The following is an 8,439-nucleotide window of genomic DNA, read 5'->3' as shown; positions in this document are numbered from 1 at the left end:
ATACCGGGCAAGGGTTACAATGTTACTGCGTGATGACATTGAAGTCAGAATTTCTCAACGATGGCAACTGGTTGACCGTATCTCGTTGTATTTTAATGTCATTCCAACTGTCTCCTCGTTGGCACGAAGATATCCTGCTGCGCTCGCAGGATTAACCGATTACACACTCATTCGTCTCATCCGAACGTATACGCCAGAAATCTTTATTCAAACTAATTTTTCTTTCTTTTAAGCTCATCTTTTTTTCTTTTTATCGTATTTGATAGCAATGCAGATTATGTGTTTCAATGACGTTAATCAAAGGTTGTTTAGAGATAAAACTTCAAGACACGAAAAAATTTTTAAAAATTTCAAGACACTTAAACTGATAACAGAAGATTATATTTTATTTAAAGATTCACGCATATACTTTTAAATTACAATGAAATAATCGGAAAGTGTTATGTAATACATTAGGAATTTGTGCAATGATAAAAAAATTTATGAGCGTTTTAATTATTATCTAATATTTGAAAATCATAAAAGAGTTATTTCTGTGATTTTAAATTAATCAAACTTAACGATGAGAATTGCGTAACATAAAGTTTAATTATTATTCCAACTTTCTGCATCATAAACTATTGTTTTACGGACGCACAAAAATTGTTCATTGTTCATATATAAAATTTGCAGTATATAATTCTTCTACGAAATAGTATTTTTATTGTATAAACAAGAAATGTCTTTGATATCAATATATGATATTAAATGATAATTTATCTTTGTGATAATGCACAGTATAAAAGCCGTTCAAAATAGTACGACACAAGTCAGAAAGGTGTTAATATATCAAACGATATATTTTCTTCTTCAATTTGTCTAGCTGATTGGACAACAGGCTATGAAGAGTAAGTGCTTAAAAAATATATTTCTATAATACGATTATTAAAATTTAATTTGATGGAGATATACATATATTTATACTGCACATACACATCGAGAGTCTCCTATTGCGATTCAAATTTATAAATAGATATATATATTTTTTATATGATGATTTATATATAATATATATTAAATAATTGACATTTCTCTGAGATTATATAATAAAAGTCGATATATTGCAATTTGATTGTACTGCGATTGACATCCATTAGCAATAACATTCATTCGGTACAGGAATATACGTAATTGTCATCACATGCTTGATATTTTGGATTGACAATGAAGTTGCTGCGAAGGAAGATCAACCTAAACGATCAATTTTGAAAGAAGGCTGCAACGAATGCGATGGCATTCCGACCGATTGTCCATTTCTAAAACCATCAAACAAAACGGTCCATCTTCCACATGAAACTGATTGCACGAAGTTTTACAAGTGTTTGGGCAAAGGAATTGAGTTTAATTGTCCTCTGAGTACCCCGGGAGACCCAGTTTCAAGGCTGCACTATAATAGGCGCGAACAGGTCTGTGATTGGACATGGCGAGCCGGTTGCATTAATTGTCCTTTAAGGGACAAAAATGGTAATTGGCCGCGATCCAGAATATCTCACGAAAGCAACAATTGTAATATGTACTACGAGTGCATAAACGGTGAAAAGAAATTGCAATATTGCCCTCCGAATACGTGCTTTAGTCGCACATGTCAGAGGTGCGTCAGAAATCGTGCGGGTGGAAATTGTGCATCATATAATGTATATTCGAGTGGTATATTCAAAAGATATCCTCACCAATTATGTAACTGTACTTACTGTAATTATTGGTGTACTAAGTATTATGAGTGTGAATATTATAAGTGTGATGACACTGATGACTATTTTCTAAAGACATGCCCGGACGGTTCTTATTTTGATTGCAAGCTAATGACGTGCATTCGAAGAACATGCACGGACGGTTTTCATTTTGGTGCAAGCTAAAGATGTGCGTTTCTTCTACAAAGAATAATTCTGTTTAAAACTCTGTAAAACTATAACTACATACTAAAACTATTGTGCATCAGTCTGTATCAAATACCAATTATCTAAACTTAAAATAAACTCAGAAGACTTCTACGAAAATTTCTTTGAAATGATTCTATTTTATCCTTTAGTAAAAGAATTGAAGGGAAGATATAACGAGATGTATGGAAATTAAACATCGTTTAAGTAGCAAGTATAAGGGAATATAATATAAGCGACTCTGTTTCCATTAGTTCTATTTATATTTATATAGCAATATGAAGATATAGATATCTGAAGTAGATATTATATTCGAGGTTAAAAGGTAATTTTCGCGCGCTGCAGAGCGAAGGAGTGGTCTATTTTCTTGGTGCTGTTTGCGCTGACGTATTCTTACGGGCAGCCCGCCTGGCCCGTATCTCAGATGCAATCAGCTCCAACCGCGAAAGAATGAGCGGATTGCATGACGGCTACCCGCGTTACTACTTGTAACATGCGCGAATTATGTAAGTACCGAATCGTGCGCGTGTGCCAATGCGAGCGTGTACGCGCTACTGTTATTGTGCGATAGTGTATCTACATTAGATGGTATACCTATAGTCTCTACTTCACCTCTCACTTCTTTTCCTTTTATTCCGCATACTCACGCGTGATTTATGTGATACCCCGCGTGTTTGCCATAACTTACGGCGGAAAGTCTCGGAGCAAAATATCGAAAGACTTTTGGATGTTTATAATGTCTATCTTATGAATTAGGAATTTCTATAAAAAAGTGACTATAAAGATAGGTTCACAATATATCTGTATTACCAATATCGCAAGTCACAATACATGACATTCTCTTGTCTTAATCTTGAGTCACATTCCAATATATGTAGTCCAATACAGTGCAGTTATTTCCTTAATTAAAATATGTAGTATGTGTATACGATATAAAGGATCTCGAATAATAATTTTTATTCGAAGCCAAATGCTCCAGAGATAGGCTCCGTTTAATCTCCGACGCGCGTAAATGCGCGTCTTGCTTTTCGAGAGAACCGGGGAGTTTTACACCGCTACGGGATATTGGGTAGAAAAAGCATCGGCAGTATAGCGAGTTTTACGACGAAACGCGTAACGGCAGTACGTTTAAAAATAATTGCCGCCTCGATGGCAACGATTAATGCTATTGCCGGAATTAATTATTGTGGCGGTAGCTTATTAGATATTTTTATTACCGCTCGTTAAACGCGCGCGCACGCGAGCGCGGACGAGAGACTTGCTCTCGGTACACATTCTCCGTAAATGATATCATTCGAAAGTTCATTTTTACCAAACGCACGTTTTGTTGAGGGGGCGCACATAAAGTTAACGCTCGCTTATCGTTATCCCGCTGACAGCTTTACAGTCGGGCCCCGTTGTTCCTGGGGCCGGAGATGATGCCTGATTGTGAGTTGACGACGTTGATGACGTTTGCGTGTCTCATTCATACGCACGTGCGTATGACTAGACAAAAGATTTTAATTGTCAATGTGGCGGAGAAAATGTTGATAAATATATCGGAGCGATATATAGACAGAAGCCGGCATGATTTCTGATAAGAAAAACGATCTTTTCGTTTCTTTTTAATGACATTTGTTGCACCATACGTCATCCCCGCTGTCCCAAAGCAATTAGTGGAACTTTTATGACATCTCCTGCCGATAATCTCTGGCGACATGAGTTTAAGCGCTTTATAATATTAGTTGAAATTCCTCTTTTTTCGTTCTTAGTATCATGAAATTTAGACATTCTTATAGAAATATTTTATAGAATAAATAATTAATGGGTGAAAGAAAATATGCAAATTGAAAAAATTTGTATAACAATATTCATGTGTTTTGCAATTTATATTAAGTTGTTGAATGTAAATGCGACAGAGACAATAAAATGCTCGTAATTGTGGGCGTTGGATTTGTCAAATGAATTAACGCCGCGCAATTCTAAATCGCTAATTCAGTTCTATTCTTTCTGGTGTAAATATAAGGTAACTTAATACAGCATATATATATATATATATATATATATATAAATTAAGACAGTGTAAAGTTCATCTTAATTAATATGTACATATAGAAATATGTAACACTGAATGTAAAAAATGATCGAATATTTTAATTTGAATGACTTGGTATTTCTTTTACTTTTCGTTCAATTTTTTTTCGTTGAATATGGCAGAATTTAAGAGAAAATTAACGCTATGTAGATTCGATAAAATTTTTAATAAAGTAATCACGTTTTTTACGACGATCTCACCTCTCGTGCAGATGGCAGCGTGAATCCGTTTATCGACGGCCGTTCAATGGTGACGATGAGATGAAGAATAGCTTTCAATGCCAGTACACTTTGTAGTCAACACTCCACTTCACTTGGGACTCATGTTACGTATTTGTCTGAGACACTTTTCGAAATTCACTTTTCAAACAAGTCAACTTCTACTCCCACGAAAAGGGAATCGACACCGCCACAAGATTTTTGATCGGCAATCGTTCCGTTTCTTTTGTCGTCGCGCTTCAGATATACAAGTTTATCTCTCATAAATTGTTCATCAGTTTGCCCCACAATTGCTCTTTTACGGTTCGCGTGAAAATAGTAACAGAAATATTTTCAATATTGAAATACAATGAAATACATGTTTGAAGATACGTATATTCGAAGATCCTCTTGAACGTAGCAGAGTATAACAATATTATTTATACTCCGCTCGGCACTTTCCACATCCACGGTCGTCGTGTCATGGATTTATTGATCCTAGATCGAGTATAATCTGTAAACAGCCAATTCCACACACACACACATACACACACATATACATACACGAAATTTCGAATGATTACGATCGTCAACTCGACATTGTATCGTTAGTATCCTAGAAACTTAAGTCGTGACTACGACTTTTTGATATCTTGGAAGTTATTTCTCGAGAGTACTTTCTTATAGGTAATGATTTTCCATCCTTATGGAAGCCCACGATTGAAAACCCACTTTCCTTCAATCGATATCCACAATTGATCTGATATCCAGAAGATCAATATTAACGTCCCCTCCTCGCGATTTCTTTCGAAGATCCCGCTGATCCGGTCTTGCCCTGGCTGTTTCCAGGACACGTGATAGTTCCTCCGAGGTACTGAACGAGATAGTGCGCGCCGCGTCGCTGCGAAGTACGATCTTCAAGCGGGGCGCACGAAAACGACTGGATCAAAGGGGTGCGCCGCAACAGGTGAGAGGGAAAGGGAGAGGGCGGAGTGGGAGGGATTGGTAGTGCGATGAGGGAGAGAAAGAGAGGGCTGGACGATGACGACGATAGTGGTGTTAACACCGCGCGTAGTAGCGGACAGTCGGCGACTAAGGCCCCCGAGGAGAAGTCTCACCTCTCTCTCCTTCGTCTCGTCTCTCGTCCTCTCGTTCCTCTCTTCCGACGGGGTCTCTCTTTCCACCACACGCGTGGCCGCCGTCACACCGTCGCGCGCGCGCGCGCGCATGCATCCCGACACGCACGACGGTACCCTCCCTATCCCTCGTCCCCCTCCAATCCTGCTAACCCGCGCAAGCCACCCTGTCTCTCTCTCTCTCTCTCTCTCTCTCTCTCTCTCTCTCTCTTTTCTATCGATAGAACGCTGCATTTTCCATCGGAACGAATGCGCGGGGTACCAACTACAGCAAGAACCACTTGCAGATGCACACATGGGCGCGCGCGATCGCGCGTGTGGGTACACCGGATTCGCGGCAGCGGCAGCGGCGGCGGCGGTGTCGGTGTACGTATCGGTAGGAGAGAAGTGGGAGATGGGACACGCGACACGAGCCTTGGTAGGGAGAGAGAGGGTCAGCGGGAGTGGGGCACGCACGGTCTCCCCTCGTTCCTCCGGGCTCCCCCTTCATGGGGCACCCTCTCTTCCCTCCGCGTCGGACGTCTCTCTTGCGCGTTCTCTCTTTTTCTACTCCATTCTCTCCACCGGTTTCAGCCTCTCATTCGCGACTCGTGTGCTCCTCCATCTCCTTCGATTACGCGCGATACTCCGGTTTCTCGTGCGTTTCGTACGCGTTCGTAGAAGACGTCTCGTTCGACTTGCGAGAAGACTCTACTTTGGCTTCTCTCCCCCTTTAAACGCACGTTTACTTTAGGAACAATAATGCTCTCTCAATGTGCCTCACGGTACACAAACATAGATACGCTTTATGCAGATTTTGCAGACTCAACAACTTAATAATTAAATAATACTAAGGCCAACACTTGATCGACGTGAAAAATTGGAAGTTACATTAGTTTATTTCATTATTTACAAAATTAATGTTATTACATGAATTTTTTGGGTACAAAACACTTCCTTCGGGAATAATAAATGAATTGTAAAATAAATATGGATACATTTATATTATATAGTCGGTTTTTGACAAAATGTTTACAATTATGTGTACAGTGAACTTAACTTCCATACACGTGTGATTAATGTAATAGAACGTCTCATCAACTACCTGAGACTACCTACATGAATATTATAGGGATAACATTCTCATTAGCGAAACTATCGATTGCTTTTAATAATCAAAACTTTCAATAATATGATGTAATATTATAATATTATTTATGAACTACTTTGTATAATCTATTCTACTCACCGCTTTAAAACTTCGTTCCTCATTCACGTACGTCCGATGTATTACTTCCACCATCGTAAGAGATTTTCATGTAGATAGCAATCTAACAATTTTCGTCGAACACGGCATTTATTTCATAACAAAAATCGATAAATAACGATAATAATTGATAATTTCTAGAGTTACTTCAAAGCTAAGCACACAATTAGCTTCCATTGCTATTTTCTACACTCTTCTTTAAGACTACGACGGCGCGCGTCGATAAAGAACGTTAACAATAAAAGTGTTCTCATAGTAAATTGGCCTACATGTATTTATATCTAAATGTCTAGGATAATTTTTTTTCTTTTTATTTTTTATTTTTTTCACTCGAATCGCACTCGAACGAACTCGCCGACGCGTCCCACGTCGGAAAACAAACCCACGCGTGTCAATGAACGAGAAACGACTAAGTGACGACGACGATTTTCGTTGTCGACCATCTCTCGGGGTTGCAAAACTCACCTCCCCCCCGTTGTTCCCCTACCGATGAGCGAGTTGGCGATGAGAGGGGTGGTGAGCATTTTCTCCCTCCGTTCCCACGCCACGTCCCGATACCTCCCTTCTCCTCCACCGCCTCCTCGACGGCATCCTCGCTGGCTCGACTCCTCCCTTAGAGACGCGCCCTTCTCTGAGGGTAGAGCACGTACTACTCTATTCTCCGCTTCTCTCGGAAGTTGTCCGCTACCGCCCCCGGCGGCGCGTCCACCGGGGGTTGAGATTTATTCGTTGTGTCCCACGCTGCGCGTAGCTGCACACATGAGATGATGTAATTTCGGAGCAACTGGTGGCGAAGTTTACACAGGGTTCTTTGCTATCCCCACGCTTTATTATGGGGTGAATTGTTAATTCGAATACCTACACTGCACATGAGTGTTTTAGTAACAATGAGAGATTGATGATATAGCATAATATGTGTATATTGCAAAATTTTTTAATTCAGAATACATAACGGAATAATTTATATTTATTTTGTATTTTGAAAGCAACATATTTAGTATAATCAGAAGTTGCATTTATATTTTAAATGTATTTTATGTATATTTTGATTTATATAAAATTTTTATTAAAGTTTATTTTTTAGTAGTTTATAACAACAAAGAAAGAGATATCACATCAAGATTTAAGAAGATAATTTAAATCTAAAAAAATTTTATTGATTATCGTTTGAGTATAATATTTAATCATACTCTTGATACATTTCTTAATTAATCTGTGCAGGAAATTTTACAAAAATGAATAGAATTAAAAAAAAACGAGCTTGTAGAAAAAGACTACCAACTACATTGTAAAGGCAGAATAAGATATGTCAAACGAGACAACAGGAGCAAAATAAAAATGCTACGTTATATTCGAATGATTGAATCTGGGCGTGAGTTTGCTGCCAGTCACGGCCAAGCATCGATGTTTTAATTAATGTATCGATAGTGGAGCCAGACATGAGTTTATCCGGCATCATCTCGTTTGACGTATCGCGCGTGAGACCGGCTCTCTAGATATTTAACTCCAGAAATTTGACTTATTTCGTCTTGTTTTTAATTACTTATTCTTAAAAAATCTATTGGTATAATTTTAATTTTGATTTATTAAAATGTAGAAGAATTTATTACGATAATTAAGCTTGAAGTAAAACATATTACAAACATTTAATAATTTTAGTAATTGATGTTACGCCGTTCGTAAAACGGCTTATTGCATATTCTGCGATCCGCATACGATGTATAATTTGCCGAATTTCGCGAAACATTCTCGTTTTATAATAATAAACTCGAATTTGAGAGGATAAGCGCGAGAGTGTCGTGTAATAATCTGTTCAATATATTAACTCCATAGTAAGCTGATTGCTTATTTTGCTTCCTGATAAGTGTTT

At 38.3% G+C, this 8,439-nt stretch overlaps 1 pseudogene; it reads left to right on the top strand.

Moving 5' to 3' along the window:
- Positions 1 to 2,767, top strand: part of LOC105456973 — a 4,255-nt pseudogene extending 1,488 nt beyond the window's left edge.
- The last annotated feature ends 5,672 nt before the right edge of the window (positions 2,768 to 8,439 follow it).

Source organism: Wasmannia auropunctata, unplaced genomic scaffold (assembly GCF_000956235.1).
Source record: "Wasmannia auropunctata unplaced genomic scaffold, wasmannia.A_1.0 LD336106.1, whole genome shotgun sequence".
Classification (NCBI taxonomy): Eukaryota; Metazoa; Arthropoda; class Insecta; order Hymenoptera; family Formicidae; genus Wasmannia; species Wasmannia auropunctata.
Note: the sequence above shows the minus strand (reverse complement) of the source record. Positions and strands in the feature narration are given on the sequence as shown.